The sequence below is a fragment of the Gossypium arboreum genome, chromosome 11 (assembly GCF_025698485.1).
Source record: "Gossypium arboreum isolate Shixiya-1 chromosome 11, ASM2569848v2, whole genome shotgun sequence".
NCBI classification, from domain to species: domain Eukaryota; kingdom Viridiplantae; phylum Streptophyta; class Magnoliopsida; order Malvales; family Malvaceae; genus Gossypium; species Gossypium arboreum.
In genome coordinates this window covers 90332712-90356922 of record NC_069080.1, presented here as the reverse complement: position 1 = coordinate 90356922, position 24211 = coordinate 90332712, and positions in this window count along the sequence as shown.

The following is a 24211-nucleotide window of genomic DNA, read 5'->3' as shown; positions in this document are numbered from 1 at the left end:
TTGTCTACCCATATTTTAATATTTTAAAAATAATTTATGCTAATTTTAGTTTAATAGTTAATTATTTTATTATTTTTCTTTTATTAAAATTATAATCATAAACAACTTTAACATATTTTAAATATTTATATTATATTATAAAATAAAAATTTTAATTTTTATATTATATAAATTACATAATATATTACAATATTAAAATAAATCAGTGGACCTTGAATTTAAAATTCAAGGTCCATCCATATTTTAAATATTTTTTTTGTTAAAACTCATTTCTTTTAACCTCTAATAGAATTTAACAATCTACTTTTTTTTTTTTAGTAAAAGTTGCATAACCCTTTCAAATATTCTAATTGTTGACAAGTTGCTATAAAGATGTTAGGTTCATAGCCGCCATTGTTACCATCCCCGTACAACGCAAAGAATGGAATCCAAAACTTAGCATTGAGCTTAATTTTAAGTTGTCATGAAAGCTTATCGTTTGAAATCTATGAGTAACACCATGACTACTACTATCTGATTAAGTTCGGTAGCCTCCAGTGAAGCGTGATCATTATAAATTTTGGTGCAAATTCATCACTATCATCTTTTTTTTGACATTTTAAATTTGACCACTTACAATTTTCAACACACTAGAGATGAAATTTTATAGGAGAATATTTTGATATAGTTAAGAGAAAAATTGGTAGTGGTAAATATTTTGATATAGTTAAGAGAAAAATTGGTAGTGGGAAATGTTTTCTTAGTTTTATTGATGAACATGGATGTTTACAATACTTTTCTAAAATCTATATTTATAGATATAAGAAGTATAAATAGAATAAAATTCTACTTCTAATGAATAAGAGAGTTATAAAATATATCAAACTTTATTTTGATTATGATGGACATCCACTTAATGATAATATATTCATAAACTCCCCTTTAAATATCCATTGTTAGATAACGTGCCTCATTAAAGCCTTTCTAAGATATAAACCTTGTGGGAAAAAAATCTTAGTGAAAAAAAAAATACGCTTATCTATAATATGTATATCATGCTGCCTCATTAAAAATCTTACTAGAAAAACTCAATGGGACAAAACCTCGGTTAAGTGGAAAGAGTATAATGCATATTTGCTCCCCTTCTTGACAATATCACATAATATCTCTAGGTCGAGACATACCAATTCCATTGACAAGCTTCTCAAATGTGCTACTTGGTAGTGCTTTAATGAATAAAATCCCCACATTTTCACATGAACGAATTTATTAAACATCTATATCACCATTCTTTTGAAAGTCATGAGTGAAGAATAATTTTGGTGAAATATGTTTCGTTCTATCTCCTTTGATGTACCCTCCTTTTAATTGAGCTATGCATGTTGCACTGTCTTGGTACAAAATAGTTGGAACCATTTTTTTGGATGATATACCACACATTTGCTAGATATGAGGGGTCATTATTCTTAACCAAACACATTCTCAACTTGCTTCATGCATTGCAATTATTTCGTCATGGTTTGATGAAGTAGCAGTTAAGGTTTGTTTTGTTAAGCGCCATGATATAGTTGTACTTTTGCTTCTAAATACATAACTTGTTTGAGAATGAGCTCTATGTGGATTAGATAAGTATCGTGCATCTGCATAGTCAATCAATTATGATTTTGAACCATTTGGGTAGAGTAACCCCATATCAATCGATCCTTGAAGATATCAAAATAGTTGTTTAACTACGTTCCAGTGCCAATGCATCAGAGAAGAACTAAATCTTGCTAATAAGCTTGCAACATGCTATAACATGATGTGTACTATTAGTATACACCAATGCTCTTATAGCACAGAGATATGGTACTTCGAAACTAAGACGTTCTTCATCATTCTCACAAGGATAAAAATAATATTTCTTCCCATCTAGCGATCTTACAACTATCAGTTACTTAAAGAATGTGTTTTATCCATATAAAATTGCTTTAAGATCTTTTCTATGTAAGCTAATTAATTAAGAATAATTTCATTTGATAAGTGCTCCATTTACAAGCCCAGACAAAACTTAGTATTTCCAAGATCTTTCATCTCAAATTCTTTCTTCAAATAATAGATTGCTTTTTGAAGCTCTTTAGGAGTTCCAATAATATTCAAGTCACCAACATATGCAACAATTATAACAAATTTCAATTTTAATCTTTCTATAAATACACATGGGCATGTTGGATCATTTTTATAAACTTCCTTCAACAAATACTCACTAAGTCAGTTATACCACAAACACCTAGATTATTTCAATCCATATAGAGATTTATGCAAATGTATCGAATAATTTTCCTAAGAAATTTTACATGCTTCTAACATTTTAAATCCTTCAGGGATTTTCATATAAATCTCATTTTTAATTGGACCATATAAATAAGCTGTAACAACATCCATTAGATGCATATCTAGCATTTCTTACACTGCCAAATTCATCAGATACCTAAAAGTAATTGTATCCACCACGGGGAATATGTCTCCTCATAATCAATATCAAGCTTTTGTGAAAAGCCTTGTGCTACTAATCGTGCTTTGTATTGTACAACTTCATTTTTCTCATTTTGTTTTCTCACAAACACCCATTTATACTAATAGTTTTACTCATTCAAGATTTTGAACTATTGGTATAAAAACTTCACGTTTTGAGAGTGAACTTAATTCTACTTGAATTGCGTCTTTCCATTTTAGCCAATCATCTTTGTGTCTACATTCTTCAATAGATTTAGGTTCAAGATCCTCATTTTCATTCTTTATTTCAATCGCAGTATTTTATGCAAAAAAATTGTCAACAACTTTTTCATTTCGGTTCCATCTTTTTCTTGTAGAGACATAACTTATGGAGATCTCTTCATTTTCATAGTTTTAAAAACCTGAACCTCTTCTAGGGTGTTATAATTAGTTATGTATTGGTCTTCTTCATTAGTACTGGCCTCCATAATACAATCATATAAAGTGTTTGCTCCTTTTCTTTTACGAGGATTTTTATCCTTGGAATATGTCTACCTTGCTTCAAGCGAAGCTGACTTTTATTTGCACTAATAGATTGTCCTATAGAGACATTAGTTCTTATTAGAGCATTTTAGCTAGTATATGAGATTTAGTAACTCTTTTAAGGCTAGCGATCGCCTATAAATGTGTTATCATTTATTGTAAAAATATCACACCAAAAATATATAAAAGTAAATCGGCGGTGTCTGCAAGTATACATGTCAAATTGTAATTGTAACAACCCGATTTCAGTTGTGTTAGAAATATTGGTTTCGGTACCACAATTTTAACATGTGAATCCGTAAATATTATTTATTTAATACTTATAAATTTATGTGAGTGTCATATTAAGATTTGATCCGATAATTTTGATGTTTGGCTAGTTAATTAAGGAAAAATGACAATCGTAAAAGATGTAAACCTTAATCCCTATTGATTTCTATTAACTAAAAAGCATGATTAACTATTGTTAAAGGTTTTAAATGGTAAATATACCATTTTTAATAGTGTTAGACAGTAAGTGGGATTTTATTTAATTAATGTGATATAATTTATATTATAAAATCCCAAAAGGAAAACAAAGAATCCAAAGGAAAAAAAAATTATTTAGCTTGGTTCATCATCCTCTTTCACAAAAAAAAAAAGTGGGAAGTTAGGTTTGATTATTCAAGCTTTCGGTCCTTGATTGAGTAAGTTATTTTAGTCTGCTTCTTGTAATTTTTATGTTTTTGGAATCCCAAAAGTTGATTTAGCTAACCCAGGGACTATTTTGTGAAACTTTTAAAGTTTTCTAAAGTTTTCATTTATGTTTTCTTGAAGCTTTTTTGGTTATTTGGTTAATTTTGAAGCTTAGATATGTTAATGGACTAGTTTGTAAAGTAAAAATTGTTAGTTTTGAACTTAGGGACTAAAATGAAATAAGTTCAAAATGTGTGTGAATATTCTGATTTTTTATGTTCTATTGGATTTTTGGAGGATGAATTTGAGACTGATTTTGAAATCGAAGCTCAAATGTGAAAATTATAGTATTTGCGATTTTAGGGACTAAATTGAAATAAATGCAAAACATAGTGAAATAATGTATTGATGAAGTTGAGTTAAGGCATGACTTTACTATGCTTTTATAAACTAATTGGAATGGTTAATTAAGTTAAATCATGTTTTAGATCAAGAAATTCAATAAACGAAGAACTTACGAGGAAAAAGAAAAATTATCAACTAGTCCCTGTTAGCTAAACCGCTTCGATTTTGTCAAGTAAGTTTATAAAATATAATTTAAATTTTTTATGTTAATGTATTATATTTGATTTATTAATATTGATTGTTGGTGAATTGGAAATTATTTTATAATGTGAGATAAATCCTGATGAAATTAGTAAATGTCTCGTATACGAGGTTATGAGTTCTTGCCCAAGTTCTGAGCTCCTGCATATGTTGCGGACTTGAGAATACAAGAATAGGTTCTGAGATCCTGCATATCTTGCGAACTCAAGAATACAAATTTAGGTTCCGAGCTCCTGCATATGTTGCGGACTTGAGAATATCGGAATATTAAGAATTGGACAGGCTATTCATTGTGTAGGTTTAAACCTAATGGGTAACCAGACACTATTATTTTCACTGGTATGCATAATTCTTTCATGAAATTTCATCAGGTATAATTGTGATTGTATTTCTAGAGGTATGCCATTTGAGATTGTCTAAATGATGAATATGTATTGATTATGAGATCTAAGTAAGTTGTTTGAAAATAAGAATGATTATGGTTATTCATATGGTTAAACTTAAAGTTTTATATATTAATGATGTGTTTTGAATCTTGATAGGTATATTTGCATTTCATAGTGAATTTGTATATGATAAGAAATTGAGGTAAGTGAATGTTTTTATTGTATAAGCTTACTAAGTATTATATATACTTACTCGTGTTACTATTTTTTCGTAGATTTTGGATATCCAGAATGTGTCGATCAAATCAACGAAGAGCTCACACCTACTGTCACTCGATTTGATAGACCTGAGAAGTTTGATAGTTGGTTATTTGTGGCATGTATATAAGATGTCTATCTTGCAAATTAATGAACATGTTTTGGCACCTTAGTTGTAGATATGCTTATATATATAACTTTTTTATGTTAAGTAATTCGTACTAAATTAACAATTAGTAGATGGATGATGTTGGCAAAGATTTGAATGACTTATATATATGTTTAATGTGACTCATAACTCCAGTAAACAGTATTGGAAAATAAATATAACACTCAAGCTATTGAATATACAAAGTATTTAAAATAGTACAAAATTTATAGCTTATGACATGCATAAATATGTCAATTAAGTATTTTCAGAAAAGTTTCTAACCAACTTCGTTACATACAATAATAAGAGTTCCCTAGAACTCATCCAACCAATAACACACCAGTTTGTGGATAAGCCGCCAGTATTACAGATAAACTGTCAATATTGTGGACAAGCCACCAGTATTGTAGACAAGTTGCCATTATTGTGGACAAGCCACCAATATTACAGATAAGCTATCAGTATCATGGACAAGCCACCTGTATTGAGACAAGCTATCAGTAATATGTGGTCAAGCCACTAGTGTTGCAGACAAGCTGCCGTTACTTCCTCCTTTCATAATCGACCCAACCTCATGCAATGTAATATGACATGCAATATCAATAACAAGATCAGTCCAGTAGACATGATTTCTAACATGCAATCAGTGGCAAAACATTAGGCATGATTTATCATGCATCTTATATTTCAGTATCAGTAATCATGTTTCTAACATGTAATCGAATTTAATGGAAATAGTGGCATGTCTTTAACAATCAATCAGATTTATCAGTCTCAGTGAACATAATTTATCATGCTATCAGTATCAATAACAAAACAATTACATGTTTTATCATCACAAAACATGCGAAATATTAGCGAATTATATAATAACATACATACATATTTGGCAACACAAATTTCTTACGTCAAAGGCACTTACTTGTAGCCAATCCTAAGAAAGAATTTATTTTTCACCAAGAACACTTATGCAATCGATTAGTCATAAGTATAGCAAGAGTTTATACTAACATTATTATAAAATAAACACATTTATTAGTTTTGGATGAAACATCCAGAGTTCTCTAATGGCTAGAACTCACACCTTGAATGAAAGTCCCAAAATACTAGATCTACTCCTTCACAATCCTACGCTTTATATCTAACCAAATCTTGCCTCGATCTGGTTATATAATACTGGTACCAACACCAAATATACATATTTGTTAGTTTTGTCTATATAGTCCAATAAAATTCTCTTATGAAATCGAATGAGAATCATTTACTCTATTATTCTTTGGAACGAATATCCAAATACTTCTCTTGCGCTAAAGCAAATCTGAGTGATTTAGATTGGAACCTTTAATGGAAACATAATATACATATATAGACATTAGATTCAACCCTATCAAATAAAATAAATGATTGAGATTACACTCGAAAAATCAACACTTACTCTTTACAAGGCTAGATCAAAAAATTATGATTTAACCAAAAACTTTAGTAGAGGGAGGAGTAATGGAAAAATATAAGAAGAGAGGTAGAGAAAGAAAGAAAAATTAGTGGTGGCGATGGCAACATGACGGTGGAAACGGTGGAGGTTTGACGATGGTATGGTGGCGAAAAATAAAGGAAAATAAGGGAAGAACAACGGTGAAATGGTGGTTGATTGGTGGTGCAACAGTGGCTAATGGTGTTAAAGTGTTAGTAGAAACAAAATACACTGGCAAAAGTGGTGGAGAAGTAAAAAAAAAGGGGGAAAGAAAAGAGAAAAGATGGAGAAAAAAACAAAATGAATGTTTTCTTTGCTACTAGGGATGAAAAGCATAGTCAAAGGGGAGGAAAAAAGGAAAGGATAAAATCTAGGGAAAGAAAAAGGAAATGACGGGAACAAGGGGAGTCAAAAGAGGAGTAATGAAGGAGGAAAAAGAGGGTGGAAAGAATCTTGTTATATGGCAAGTGTTTTGGGTGGGAAAGATGGTGGACCAAGGGGGTGTGTCGAAATTAAAATAAAATGTAAGAGAGGTAACTCGAACTTAAGTCTCAAGGATAGCTACACTTGTTCTTAACCATTAGGATAGAACTCAATCTTGTTTAAAAACTAACGATAAGTGAAAAAAATGGGTTGTGACATTTGCTCTTGGTGGAAACCCGCAGCCTGTGACTCTCTTGCTGAGACAGCAAAATACCCTTTTACATTTCTGGGTCTTTTGAACCTAGTGTTAGAAACTGCACCGAAAGCTCCACACTTGCTCTTTTTTCTGTATCTGACCTTATTTCTCTCCTAAATGGTTTTCTCCATTCTTTGGTCTTTCATAGATAAGGCAGCAAAATCTTTACTCTTAAAGGCAGATAAAAACACCCTAAACTCTTCATATAATCCTCCTTCGAACCTAATACACTAGCCTTCCTCATCTAAAACTAGGTCCTTGGCGTACTTACTCAATCTAATAAACTCCCTCTCGTATTCAAATATTATCATCCTTCATTACTTGAGTTCTAAAAATCTTTTCTTCATCTACTCAACGAATAGTCTGTTGATGAAATTTTCTCTGAATTATTTTAGGAAGAATTCCTAGGTCACTTGCTTTCTTAGGACCATGCTAATTACCGTAGTCCACCATTGATATGCCTCATCTTCAAGCAAGGAGATGGCACATCTCAAACTCTCAGTTGGGGAGTACTGTAGCTCATTTGTTCCATGACTAACTTTAGAAAGTTAGTTTTTAGCTACAACTGGATCATCTTCTTTACCACCTCGAAACTCTTTGGCACCTAACTTACGAATGGTCTCTACAAGGTCCCCTCTAGACACTATTACTGCTGGGACTAGATTGTAAGGTTTGCTGGTGTGTAACTTCTGCCATCCTCACCATCTCCTCAGGTCTCACAGATTTGTCACGACATCTATGGGATGAGGTTGGTGTAGCTCCCATGTATCTATCGAACCATTGTCTCATAACATGGTCCATCATTTCCATCATGGCCTCCTTAGCCTTTGCTCTCAGAAGGCACAAGGTTGCTCATTGATGGAAGGGTATTGCTTTCTATTTCCTCCCTTTCAGCATTTCTAGAATTTACTAACATTCTTCCTTCTTTCTTTCTTCACTAAAATACACCAAATTCATTAGCAACACTATGAGGGATTTAGCCAGATCCATATAACATGTTACAAAATATCATTTTTAAAATACAGTTTGATGACTCTTAAATAATGGTATCTAGAAACCATTGTAAAACCCCCAACAAGTACGTGTTACCCATAAAAAAAAAAAAGAAGCCCACAAATGGCTGCCAATCTGGCTGATTCCTGGCTAGCACAACGCTCAATCTAATAACCTAAAAATAAGAATAATAACTAGGTAAGTTTGTGAGAACTTAGAGAGTTCTCGGAACATAAATACCACAATAAATACCATAAAAAATTACGAGATTAGACTCAACTGATAGACTAGCATGCCATATTTGGAAAATACAACTCTCTTTGATCATAAGTATCCGTTGGAGGACATTACTATGATCAGACTCAACCTACCAATAGACACTAACTATTTTGGAATCTCGCATACGGTAGACACGAGCACAACTGCTCTGCGTGTATACCACTTGCGTTGACTACCCTTTATTAACTGTCAGGCTTACTGTTTACAATTCATGCAACATGCACTTCTTATTTTACACACGTGCACCCTTTTTTCCACATACTCCCTTCTCTGTGATAGCTTCTGATCCTAGTTCCGAAGATTTCCTATATCTTCATACCCCTAATTAGGGTTATTTACTAGACATCACCTTCGTACCCATAACATCTTTCCTTATTTTCGAACACAACAGTGTTCCCCCCACAAGGTCGAGTTTCCAGTAGCCGTGGTTTGCACCAGAGTGTCATATCAAAGGAAAAACATATTATCTTGTGTCTTTTTTATCATCACAGAAAACATCCCTCCATTTCCCCCTTACACCAGTCTAGATACGGAGATTGTGTACCAAGGAAGGAGTATTTACATCATCTATATATCAGATTTCTAGGTCTATTTAATAGTTTATACCCTTACATACACTGACTCTCTAAAAACATTTCCTTAGACACAAACACCAAAGCCAAAGTACAAAGGCACTTGCCTGGTTGTACAGTGATAAAGCTTAAACGAAATAATGTAGATATCAGACTCAAGGTAAGAAAGAAGTCACCAGAATTCTTTACTCAGAGCTTTATCTATTCTATGGTGGTAATAGGACTTTTTCTAATTTCTTTAGCTAAAAGAAAAGAAAATAACTTCTTTAAACATCAAATACAACCAACATTTAATGAAATAACATGAATCTGTAGACATGCAAATAGTTTTTGGATAGAAGTTTCCTTCCTATCTAGTATCCAAATAAAAATCCTACTGACCCACTTTTACAGAAACTTCTTTCTATCTGGTAAAACTTAAAGGAAGGTTTAAGAGTTTACCTGCAGACAACTAGGACAGAAACTCTTTAAGCTTAATGCACAACACCTTCGTTAATGATAAAGAAGTCTCTTGGTTTTCTTTAATGATAACAAAGACTAACAGAGAGGATGAAATAGAAGTCTTCTCTCCATTACTAGGTGACCGCCTATAAACATGTTATCATTTATAGTAAAAATATCACACCAAAAATATAAGAAATTAAATTAGTGGTGTCTGCTAGCGTACGTGTCAAATTGTAATATAGTTAAGTTTATAACAAAACATTGGTAAATATTTCCAAGGATTGTACCAAGGTATTGTAGATTGGAGAAATTATTATTAAATTAATTACAAAAAATAATTGCTAATCTAATCGTGGCAATAATTAGTAGTGATATTCCAAATTAATAGATTTATTAAACTAATTAAATTATTAAACCTAAATTAACCTAATGGACTTTCCTATTCCTAGTGTTGACAATGCAAGCCTCTAGCCCATGATCGATTAAATTTCTAATTAATAAATAGAAGATTAACTAATTTCATAATTTGGGTTGTAATATGAATTAGCTATTATTTAACTAATATGGACTTTCCTATTCCTAGAGTTTACAATGCGAGCCTCTAGCCAATGATCGATTAAATTCCTAATTAATGAACAGAAGATTAACTAATTTCATAATTTGAGCTGTAATATGAATTAGCTATTAATTAACTAGTATTACCCCCTGGCCTCTACTAATTAATTAATCGATAGGTTGATACTTGCTTCTCTTCCGACCTCACTTTCTCAATCAGGATAAACTACGATTTACTTGGCTAAACTTATCTCCCGATCTTGTTTAACCTGAGATAACTTCCTAAGGTTGTCAAGCCTAGGGCTTAAGAACCCATAATTTACACCAACTAATCCTATAATGAGCCCTTATTCTTTTGTTAATTAATCGAGTTGATGAATTAATCAATTCAATAAACAAAACACGTAATATATGAATAAAGCACAAGATATTATTTTAATATTCACACAAATATTAGTTGATAAGGCTAACGAAATATAAATAAAAGAGTAAAATAGAAGAGCAGAGAGAATGCTTATTTATATTATATCGAAGAGCAGATCCGGAGAAATCTCTGTTTGCAATTGTATTCACATTGGAATAGAAAAGTTCTGACTAAACAAAAAAAAAATTGGAACAATTGTGTCTCTAAGTATACACATCAATTTTAGTGACTTTAAGGTTGCTTATATAGGCAATGGGCTACTTGGTGACCACTTAACCCTAGATACACTAAAATACCAATTAATGCAATATTCTGATAAAGGCTATGGTCCAAATATGAAAATATCCCAAAAGTATCATGGAAACAATCAACCATATTTTGGCCTCTACTTGGATGCTAGATTACTTAAACGTGTCCCACTAACTATTACACTTACATCAGTAGCAACACAAAAACACGAGTGGTAGACTTATTACCAGGAAAGTCCACCTAATAAGGTTTTCTCCACGACCAAGAACTCGCCATTCTGCAGAGTGAAACTCTGCAATATTGGCGAAGTTAAGTTACCAATCTTATCCAATCTAAGTCTCGTGACTTAGGAGGTTTTTGTAACCCCTTAAACCCGGCCTAGACTTTATGATAAAATCTCAAAGATCACATTGGCCATGTTGATGGTGCAGAAAACCATTTAACTATTTTCTCACAATAATTGTCCTTATTTTTAAAGCGTCATTTCATTTCAGTTAAAGAAACCAAATATCATCTAAAATTTCCTTTTGAAAGATTTTATCGAAATTGTCTATTTTAGAAAAACTCAAGTATTGATGGTTTTCAGAAATCATCATATTTGAAATAAATGTCACAGTGGAAAATATCATAACTAGACTAGTTTGTTATTTTCAAAAACACAGATTTGATATATCTTGTAAAATTTTAGGTTAAATAAATAAGTAGTGTTGAGTTTTGAAAATCGAATTATTAAGTGTGAAAACTTTATTGTTGTGTTGGATTAATATCATTATGAAAAATCCATCATTTAATTATTATTTATAGAACCTGTAAGTGATAGTTTAAATTGTTCATCTTACGAAACCAACCAAAAACCAAAATAAATCCAAGGTCCAAAAGAAAGTCTCAAACCAAAGTCCACAAAAATAATAACACACCCCCAAATATATAAGTTTTTCTGAAAATGACCAAGAGCACTTCCGTAAGCTGAGCCCATCCTATCTTTGATTATTATCTGAAAAGTTAGAAGTAAAAAGGGTGAGCTTAAAAAGCTCAGTGTGGGTTGCAATTCATAATAACAAAAATTAACTCATAACAACATCAGTTTAAGTATATCATATTCATACAATATTCAGTTGACAAAATCACATTTATCAGAATGCTTAATGACAATGTCAATGCAACTTTTTTTCAAAATTAGTGAAAATATTTTGGAAAACAGATCCTACCTATCTCCGCTACACATCATAATGGGTTCTTTAGAACTCATCCATCAAATACATGCCAATATTGTCGGCAAGCCGCCAGATAGTGCAGTTGAGTCGCCAGAAACAAAATATTGTGGTTGAGCCACCAGATAATTGCAGATATATATTTCTAGATATAGAATATTGTGGTTAAGCCACCAAAATTGTAGATATATTGTCAGATACTTCCTCCGTATGGATTATCTCAACCTATGCATGTGATATGGCATATATAATAGATTTTACAGTAGGCATGCTTTACATGCGAATCAGATTTATTTTCAGTTTAACACAGTGGCATGCTTATCATGCAAATCATAGGTAGAATAATAGCATGCTTAACATGTGAATCATATTCAGAATATTCATAATCACATATGAATCAAAATATCAATGTAGTAACATCATATTTACAATACATGTATTACCCAAATTGTCATATATCGCATGTCATGAGTGTAAGGAAATCACACATCAATATTTTTAATAGAAAAATCATACAAACCCATATTTAATCATAGATATGAAGTTTTGGAAACACTTACTTGAAATCCTCTTTTAAAAAATTTTTACCAATCCATACGAACACTTAAAGTATTCGCCCAATATCACTTTTCAGATAATTATTTAAACAGTAATTAATTATTTGAAATAATATCTTTATCTTGATTAAATATGATATCAACCATTGTTAACAAAAATGAATCCCCACACATTTGTAATTTCATTTGCAATGATCTCGATTCCAACTTCTAATGAGAGAGTTTGATTCTCAAGCCTCAAAGTTTAAAACCATTCACAAGTATTAGAATAGGTTACTAAAATAAATAATCCTTCACTTATTTGATTCAGTGAGATACTTACGTAATCCTTTGACTTATTTGTACACTTCTACAAATGGGGGTACGAATTCGAAATTTTTTTATTTGCACTTCAGTGAAACTCATAAATTGAAATGGTTAGCGTTGTCTTAATCGAGTATGTATGTATATAATATACGAGAGTGTAACAAGAATAGAGGGTCGACTATACTTACATAGTAACGGAGGAAAATGACTCAAATTTTCCCACAAAATATTGATTAGAGAGGAGGATTCGTCACTAAAGTTAGAAAAATAGAATGTGGGATAATATTTTTATGAAAAAATTCAGAATTGAAACGCTAAAGAAATCAATTATGAAAAGAAGAGGAGAAATGAAGAAAATCAAAATTTTTTGTAGTGGTCAGTGGTGGCAGTGCAGCGACGAAAAAGGAGAGATAGTGGTGAGGTGGAGGTGCGATGGCCTTATGTGGTGGTGGAACAGAGGAAAAATGAGAATAAAAGGGTAACTTAGGTGGTGAAATGGAAGAAAAAAGATAGAACAAAGGAATAGCAAGGTGGTGGGTTGCAAAGAGAGGGGAAGAGAGAAAAATGAAAAAAAAAATGAAATAGATTTGTCTAGGTGCATGGCCGACCAAGGTAAGGTAAGGGAGAAAATTAGGTATGTTGAGGGGATAAAGGCATAGAAAGGGGATCATGGAAGTGAAAATGGGAGAAAAAGGGGAATATTGACCTTGTAATCAAGGAAAGGATCTTCCCAAGTATGGCAAGATGTGGGTTGGATGGCAAAGGTGTTCACACTAGCCTAAGTTGTCAAAAATTTAATTAAAAAGGTGATATTATTTGGGCTTGAACTTGGGACCAGTTGGAATAAATTCACACACTTAACAACTAGGTTATTTAATCCCTTATGTCATGAACTAGCACAAATAAATAAATAAATATATGGCGTGACATTCTTCACCAGCTTGACAAAAGAGGTTGTGACATTAATAGGCTCTCTTAGACCTTATTGGATTGATTAAACACAATTAGGTTACATTTTATAGACAAAAACACCATTTCTCTTTTAATTGGCCTCGTTAAGCCGGTGTTATGACACCCTCAATTATGTGTTTTGCGAAATCGATGGTAGAATACTTCCTTGGGTGTGTCTTCAGGGTTATGTCATGACACCCTATTGTCCATGTCGCGACATCCTTGGCAATGAGCTCCTTAGTGTATTTTGGATGTTATGTTGTGACATCCAAGTGTTGTGTTGCAACATAGGGAGTAGTCCACTATTTTTCTGTCCTAATTTGATGTCTTGCACACTCACCTAACATGTTAGTCTACCCTTAGGCCTAATTTGGCCTACAGGGTCATATAAAACACCTAAATTACTCATTTTATTCTCTAGGTGCAAAAGATAAAAACTAAGTAAAGACATTACTAAATTGCTTTCCAAAAAGCTTATTAAGTGTAGAAAGAGGTTTAATTTGCTACAACGAATTGAGGTAGATCAGACATCAAGTTTATATCATGTTATTTCACTTTAGCCATTTTGCCTGATAAACCTTAGTAAATGGACTCGGATACATAGGTATCTACATCACACCAGATGCTCGTTCGAACTAAGTCCATTTGTATTAGTTTACTAGTCCATCCTAAACCTTTATAACAAATTTTTACATATGATTGCTTGTCCTAGCTGAATATATACATGTCAGGTTACCCATTCGAACTAAACCTTTAAATCGATATTAGGTTACTAATCTAGGCTAAACCTATGTCACATGTATCTTTGTATCTACAAAAAGTGTTGGATATTGATATCGTCTGTAATCAATATCGTAAAGCACGGAAAAAACCCTATTGGCATGTCAATCGTATCCTGACCTTTCCTAAGTTCACTCGGGCATCTTTAATACATATAAACATTTCCTTACTGTAATAGCCCAAAATTGGGTCTAGTTGGAACAGAGGTTTCGGGACCACAAAATCTGAGATATAAATAATTATTTTATGATTATTTTGAGGTCTATGATATGATTGCATGATTGTGTGAAAATTTCGTGAAGAAATTCTATGCATAAAGTGCTTAATTCGAAGTTAGGGACTAAATTGAATAAGTTGCAAAACTTGCATTCTAGAAGTTTCTAGTATGAAATTGATTTGAAATATTAATTAGGAGGTATTAAATAGAAATTTGACCAATTTCTAAGTTATGGACAAAAATTGGACATGGATGGAATTTTTGGAAAGTTTAGTAGTAAGGGTATTTTGGTCATTTAGGGGTAAAATGAATTAAAATACAAAATTAAAAGCCAATTTTGCTCATCTTCTTCACCATGGACGTGTATACCAAGGGAGACTCCATGTCTGGGGTTTTCAAGCTTCCCAAGCTCAATTGTGAGTCCGTTCTAACCCCGTTTTTCAAGTTCTTTACGTTTTTGGAGTCCTAGTAACTTGATTTAGCTTATGCTAGCAATAATACAACCTAGGGTTCATATTTGGAAAAATACCCATAGGTAAAATTTTTGTATTCTGGTGTTTTATGATACAATATAAGGTTTTAAGTTATGTTAGACAACTTGTGCTACTTGGTTTTAAGTGAAAACGAGCAAAAGGGCTTAATCGGTAAAAACACCTAATAGTCATAAGTATATGTTAGAGTGAGAATTTGATGTTGCCATAGAAGGGAAAAGTGATCATCATGTCATAAAACATAAGAATAAGGGATGAAGTTTAATTCCCGAGCCTAGGGGCAAAAGTGTAAATATGCAAAAGTTTTGGGGCAAAATTGTAATTTTTCCAAAGTTTGAGTTAAGGACTGTTTTGAATATTACATTAATTAAATAAGTAAAATATGATGTTTTAGATCCCGGAAAACGAGATTTGAACCTAGAATGAGAGAAAAATCGAAAATTGAGAAAGTTGGTAAAATGACCGTTTTAATATCAAGGTAAGTTCATATGTATAATAAGCATTAATTTATGAATGTTTCAATGTAAAATTGATATATTTACTATGATCTCCGAGGTGTTGAAAGTATGTAAGTTGGTATGATAATAATACAACAATAATCTTGTAATTTATATTTGAAAGTTAAATTTAGTGAATTAATTGAATTATGTTAAATTAAATGATTATGGTGCCAAGTTTATGAATTGATTTAAAAATATGTCTATGGTACATGAAGTGCATTGAATTATCATACATAAATGTGATTTCTATGATTATGGATATTATGGGAAATTGTAAGTTCATATGATTTTTAATAAGACAATGTGTAATTTAATGTTCTGCGTTGATATTAAATGAGATGTAAGTTTATATGTAAGTAATACATCACTATTACTTGTATTATGATATTTTATAAAAATATTGGAAATATGTTTGTGGATAATTACTTGATTGGTGAAATTGTTGGAAAAGAGAGAAATCCGGTTGAACCTTGGAAAGATTGGATGATACAGATGGTATGTAGCTAGGTCACATGTATAGTGCTGAGTGCACATCATGTGTACAAGAGAGCTACAAGACATTATGATATAGCTAAGTCGCATGGGTGATACTATGTGACATTATGATATAGCTAAGTCGCATGGGTGATACTATGTGTACACCATGTAGACAAGAGAGCTACGGGATATATGTAGCTAGGTCGCATGCGTGGTTCCAAGTGAAGGACACCATGTAGACAAGAGAGCTACGAGATAAACTGGCTAGGTCACATGGGTGGTACTAAGTGTTCACCATGTGTACAAGAGAGCTGAACTATATGATGGGTGGAGCTATGTGCTGAAACCACCAAGTATCGAGGATTGATCCGAAGTGTTCAACGGGAGACTCTCTATGTATTGCTTTGTGAGTTTTGTGATGAATAAGTGCAGGAACTTGGTTATGTGAATGATGTGTTCATTAAGTGACCAGGATGTGGTAAGGTTATAAAGAAGTAAGTTAAACATGAGGATGATTTTATGGTGACCTTGTGATCATGGGCCTATACTTGTGATGTATGAAATGTGGTGAAAATGATTTGTGATATGTATGTTAAAATGAGGTTAATACAAATAAAGTGTGAAAGAGTGAATTAGCAATAAAACTGTTTTGGACAGTAGCAGTGACGTGATTTTGAAAAATCACCAAAAATAGTATAAATTGAATAAGAGACTGAATGAGATATCAAATTAAAGCTTAATGAGTCTATTTTCATATAAAAGAATTATAGAAAGTAAAGGAGTTCTATATTGTGAGATATTTATGTTTTTGTGAGACTGATTCAGAATGATTACGTGATCTCCTGTTCTGACTTTGGAAAATCACAAAAATTTGGAGAAAAATAATTAGAGGCTCAAAATTATATTTTTAAAATCCATAATGAGTCTATTTTCAAGATAAATCAACAAGAACATTATCCAAGTTCTGTACTATGAGATAATTATTTTTTAGTGAAGAGAGGTCAGAACTGTTAGAAAGTGAACCATGGGAAATTTTAATGAATAAAATGTACTAATTGGCTAAACCAAAAATTATGAAAATTTTATGGTGGAAAGATATGTGAGTCTAGTTTCAGGGTAAATTTACGGATCTTAATTTGGAGCTCTGTAGATCGAATTATAAATAATTAAGTGACTATGACTCGTGTGGACAGTTTGATGTGAACATTTATTAGTAAATTGTGAAATCGTACTTACAAGAATGCTATATACATTAAGGATGTGGAATGGAGAGGAGGAGGAGGAAAATAAATATATGTGGAATACATGGAAACTATGGTATATGAAATATTGATATAATGAAATAAATGATATGTGTTTATAAGAAAACAAAAGAGAATGTTATGTATCATGACATGTATATATATATATATATATATATATATATATGACTAGTCTCAATGTAATGCTTGTTGGGTATGGAATTGAATTGAAATGTTTCAGCAAACATGTTATTTCGTGCATCTGAATCATGGTATTTTATAAAGATATGATCTAGCTTTGAATATGAATGCTTGATGATTAAGTGAAGATATTTGGTAAGATGATAATCTTGGTATAAATGTATAAGTGGTACTATAATAAACAAGGTAAAATGAGTATGAGAGACACATGTATGATGACATACAAATGCTATGTTTGTGGTTTAATTGAGGATGTTTAAGCATTAAATGAATACCATGTTATATGCTTTTGATTTTGTATAAGTGTGTAAGAGATCAAGGTTGACCAAAGCTTGGAAAATAGCCTAGGTATATTCCACAGCAGAGACACGACCATGTGTCTCACCGTGTATGGAACACTGACTTTGGGACACAGGCGTGTGGAGCCTTAAAGCATGAAATTTCCAAGATTTTCGTAAGTTCTCGGTTTAGTCCCAAACCCTTTCTAAAGTATGTTTTGGGCTCCGTAGACTCAAATAAGGGACTATGTGTAAGAGAATGAACGCTTTGAAATATGAATAAAATTTTATGGCTCGTATTTTAGTTTAATGTTTGTATGTTTGTCTGGTAACGCCTCGTACCTTAGCCTGGCCTCGGATACGGGTAAGGGGTGTTACACTTACAATTTATTCCAACTCTCACCTTTTATATCAATTTACCACATTTCAACTCACAACCAAACATGCATACACAATTCAAATACATAGTAACTTAAATATATTTATACCATATGAACTTACTGGGAAAAAAACAACAAACAAGTTGAATCTCAAGGAACTAATCGATAATTTTAGTTTTTTTCACAATTATCTCCAGTTTGATTCAATTCTTTATCAACTTATTTCCAAAAGCTTGAAACCCTTATGGATGATTTTTCTTGGTTTATTTTCTTGAACATTCGGGTATGGAAAAATGGAAAAAATGAACCTTCTTTTTCTTTCCACTTAAGTCATGTTTTTATACATTTTATACTTATAATTAATTTAATTAAAATTTTAATAATAATCATGCTTAAAGCATTTCACTTATTCTCCACTATACTCTCTTCAAGTTGGTTTATTTTCCAAATTTGACCTTGGGTTCATTTCCATTCAATTCCTTAAGTCTTTGGCCAATAAAAAACCTATAGCGATAAGACTTATAATTTAGTCTTTGTAACTTAATTAAATAATTAATAGAAAAAATTTGAAGGAATAAACATCAATATTCTATTATATTAACTCTTTAAATATTTTAATTTAATCTTTACAGACCCGGTTTACGGAAATGGGGTTCTAAAATCGCCTTTTTTTACACTATTGAAAATTGAGTTGTTACAAATGATATATGCTCAATTAGTTTCTTTGCTAGCTCAAGATAAATAGAAACAAATTGCATTAGAACCAAATAATATGGAATGAATAAAAATGACGAAGTAAGAAAAATAAATCATAAGTACTGCTATCTGCAGTAAATGCTTTTCTCGCTAAGTACAAAAATGGCTTAGGAATTAACTTAATTTCTTCAATTTATTATTTAATTAATTATAATTTAATAATTGAATTTTGAATAAGAAATTAAATTAATTAGTCATTATGAATTTTTCGAATAAGACAATTAAATATATTTCTTTATAGATTCTAATACAATAAAGTTAAAATGACTTTAACGAAATTGAAATTAGGTTGAGAAATGAATTTAATTGAGAAATTAATTTAAATAAAATTAATTAAATTAAATAAATAATATTTTGGGCAATAGAAAATAAATATTTTTGGATAAATTATAAGTGTTGGATTAAAGTTCATGAAGCACATATAATTGGATTCAATACAAGAAAGCCTAACTCGACCTTATACTATGTTGAAGGCAGGAAAGGGTGTTGTTGCAATCTGTACTATTGTTCTAATATAGTATTGTTTTTTATTTAATTAGACCTTACTCAATCAAAACTCTTGTACTTTTTCTCTATAAATAAGAACTATTGGTTGAAAAATTTACAACACTTCATAGATGTCATTACTCTTCCAAAAAGTAGAATTTTATTTTACAAAATAAATTCAATTTTACGGAAAACTGCATAGTTATCGGTTATAGAGAAAAATTAACTTTCCTATTGAAAGTTAATTAAAAATTTTCATTCTGTGATTTGGTTCGTGTTGCTCAAGCTCACACTCGAATCAATTTGTGGTTCAAGGATAGAGGAGAAGGTCAATCGATTAAAATTCATGATCGACTTAACTACTTCATACGAAGTATAGGTACTACTTCGATAAATAGGTTTATTGCTATAAATTATACAATGGCTCGATTTAAAAAAATTTAAAACTTTCATTGTACCTAAATTAATTGGTTTTTAAATTGATTTTTCCAACACATCCATCTATGAAGGAAACAATAATGAGGATGAAGATGATGAAGAGGTTATCATCCTTGCCAAGAAGTTAAAAAGGTTCAAAAAGATGGAGAAAGACAAAATGCTTCAAGAAAACAAAATAATGTGCTATACTTGCAAGAAGTTGAGTCACACCAAGTATGATTGCCCAATAATGAAGAAGCAAAAGAAGAAGAAGAAGGCCATGATAGTCACTTGAAGTGATAGTGATTTTTTCGATGATAATGAATCCAATAAAAAAGGCTTTGGCAAACTTTTTTTCATGGCTCTTGAAGAGAAAGACGTATCTTCTAACTCATTGATAGGTGCTAAAAGTAACATGTTTTAATCTCATTCTTAATGCATTTTTGGGTGATTATTCGATGTTAATTATGAATTTTATGTTCCTAATCTTTTAAATTCATGTTTTTATACTTAGAAGAGAATTTGGGAGCAAAAGAAACAAATAACGATCGAAAACCAAAAAAAATGGAGTAAGTGATAGGAGTCATCATAGAATATTCAAGAAAACAACTCGAAAAACATCATTGAACTGGATTCTGAAGAAGATTTCCATCAAGATTGAAGATTCCTTTTTTATTTCTTTGGAGATTATTATGAGTTGTTTTATTTTTTGTGGTTATACTGTATTTTGGATGTTTTATTTGCAAGCATGAACTAATTTTCTAAATACATAGGGGAAATGAACCCTATGATGGATTTAGTCATTTGATTTTTATTTTACTTAATAAAGACTTAGTTTCTTGTTCTTAATTACGGGTGTTTAATTCTTGGTTTAATATTTTAGGCTATTGATCCATGTTTGATGTGCTTAAATCAAAGGAGGAATAAACCTTGTTTAAAAGTAGATCTTACATAATTGAATAGAGTTGCATCCAATCCTAGAAATAGGATGACATAAATCTACAAGATTAGAGTCAAATCTAATAGGGGAATCTATAGATTGAGTTAATGCGATAATATGGGTTTTAATTAAAAAAAATTCAATTAATCAACCTAGAGTCAGTTGCTCTTATTCTTGAAGAAAGATATTAGCATAATTTAGGGATTTCTATGAGTCAAGATACTAAGTGAGGAGATTGCATAATTTAGATTAGATTGATAATGACAGATGAAGTCTAGGTGAATTCTCTCATGGGTACTGTTTTGCTTCTTGGTTAGTATTCAATTATTTTCTTGAATTGTTTTTATCATGTTCATTAGAAATTAATTTAGTTACTTTTAGTTTTCAACCAATCATTTGAATTTATCAGTTAAATAATAGAAAGACAATAATTACTAGTACTTTTAGTCTTCATGGGAACGATAACCTTGCTTACTGTAACTATACTATTAATTGATAGATGCACTTGCGTTAGTCAAATTTTTAATAGGTTTACAACTGCATCACTCATGTGGTTTACAAGTGTATCACTTATGTGATTCATGCCATTTTAGCTCATACTTTGACTGGCTGAAAAGAGAGTACGAGCATTGCGGGTACCTTATATGCATACTTCTTATGTAGCATGCACAAGAAACACCCGATTGATCTAGCCCACTTCATAGCCCAGTGTTTTCATAATCAGAGTGAGCAATCACGGAGAGGACCCCTCTGTATGGGTTCTTATGTAACATGCTTATCTCATTACTTCGGCCTCCTCGAGACTCAACTAGATTGGTATTCTTACTTTGGTTGGGGATGTGACGCCATAGGGATTAAATTTTATGAAACATATGAGGATGGTCGCTCGTCAGCCTGGCCCTTTCGGTGATCACTATATGTTGCTTCATCTGAATCAGTAGCATGTGGATGATAAGCCTCTAGACGATGACCCCCACCATTATCGTGACCCATTCCAAGTCCTTCGATCAATCCCCCTACTATTGCGCCTATTGTTACACTTGACGATATTTTCGAGCGATTTTAGCACTTTAAACAAGAACCCTTTCTTGGATTGACCTCTTCGAGCGATGACAGTTAAAGTGGATTGATCACATTAAGGTGTATATGCAACAGCTATGCCAACATTTCCATATCTCTCCTCCCGATCATGCACCTCGCGATATTGACACCTCGCATGACGTCTATCTCTTACCTGATTTCGTTTTCTACTTTATTTATTTTTATTTTCAGTTGTACTTTTATTTTTAGTTGTTTTTATTTTATTGTGTGACTATTTTTGTTTTACTTTATTTTTATTTTGAAATTTATATTTTTTTTGTGACAGCCCAAAATTGACCCTAGTCGGGAAGTGGTTTCGGGACCGCTAAACCGAAGTCAACGAAATGTTTGAATGTAATATTTATTGTCTAGAATATGTAATTATGAATGTGTGAAAATTTCAAGTTCGATTTAGCCGATTGCATGTGAATTCAGTTAGTAGGACTTGTGTGACACTTTTGAAAAGTGAAAGGCTAATCTATAAGGACCTAATAGTGCATGTAGTCAAAGGGAGGACTTGCATGTCAAATTCCCCCAAGTTGTAGTGGCCGGCCATGACAAGGAATCATGGGCTAAACATGTCATGAAACATGTTTTGTTGGTGCATTAGGGAGAAACAATAAACAAATAAGTATGGGTAATAAAGAAAGAAAAAAATGTGTGTGTGTGAGTGAAACCCCCATTGCAGTGCATTGTGGAAGAGAAAAGAAAAAAATTGTTCATCCATCTTTTCATTCTCTCTTGACCGAAAATACTAGAGGAAGGAAGGAATTTTGCTTCATGTTTGTTTTGGAAGAGGATTAGGAAGAGGTTGGCTATACTTGCATCAAGATTAAGGTATGTTTGAGGTTGTGCCATGAGATTCATGCATGTTTTTAGTTGCTAGCTTGATGTTCTTGGTAGCCCATGGTTCAAATCTTTGCTATGTCATGGGAATGAAATTCGCCAAAGTAAATGTGGTGTTAATGCCATTGCATGCTAAATATCAAGCTTGATAATGATACATGTGATGGGGGATTGAGGACTCTTAGATTTTCTTTTAGCATTTTTGAATGAGATACTAAGTTCTTTGTTTAATCATGACCAAAATTATGGTGTTGTGATGTATTCGCCATGGTACATCCATAAGTGTGATTTATGCTCATTGCATGGAAAGTAAGATTTGTGTATTGAAATTTTGTTCATGTTTAGTTACAATCAACTTGAGATTCGGCTCTAGCATATATATATGTATATATGTTTGCACACGATGTATTGGTATGACATATATGCTATTTCAAGGTGTATATTTGCTTGTGATGATGTCTCGATTATGAAGTAAATGAGAGATGTGTATTGAGCTACGATATGTAATGCGTTAGTAGTAAAATGTATGCTGTTTTTGTGTGGTATTAAGTGTAAAATTGGCCTCAACATGGACATGTATATTCGGCCACATGAGGGGAAATTGGTGTGCATGCATTCGGTTAGAGGCAAGCATATTGATGCCTATTCTTGGCTTAGAAAATTCGGCTAAGAGGAATATTAACTAATGTGTTGAGTTCGATTCATGATTTCGTACATATGCGACTTTGATGCCTAATGAGTATATATATTGGCTAAGTATCTTGAATTCCTCTTTCGATGCTCAAATGATAAAACCAATTTATTTGTTAAATTAAGCTCAAGAGCAAAGGGGAGCTAAATCCGATAAGGGGAAGGAAAAAGTCGTCGAATAGCCGTCGAAATCGTTCGACCACGTCCGAGGTAAGTTCTTGAGTAATAGAGCTTAAATTCTGAATTGATTAGATCATGTTTAAAGCAAATTAAAATCATGCTCTTTGTGTGTGGCTATTGAGCCGAAATTGCAAGTGTAAAAAGTGCCTTGTGTTTGAGTTTTGCTATTGAAAATGAAATACGAATGTGTCATAATTTATTGATAATTGTGCTCGGTTATTCGAATGATGTCCGGGCTAAGTCCCGAAGGCTTTGTGCTAAGTGACTATATCCGGACTAGGATCCAAGGCATTAAATGCGAGTTAATAAATCCGGGCTAAGCCGAAGGCATTGTGCAAGTTACTAAACCGGGTTAAGTCCGAAGGCATTCGTGCGAAGTCGCTATAACCGGGCTTCGTCCGAAGGCATTTGAGCGAGTCGTTATATCCGGTTAAATTCCGAAGGTACGTGATTCTAGAATAAGCGATCTTGCTGTAAAATTTCAGTT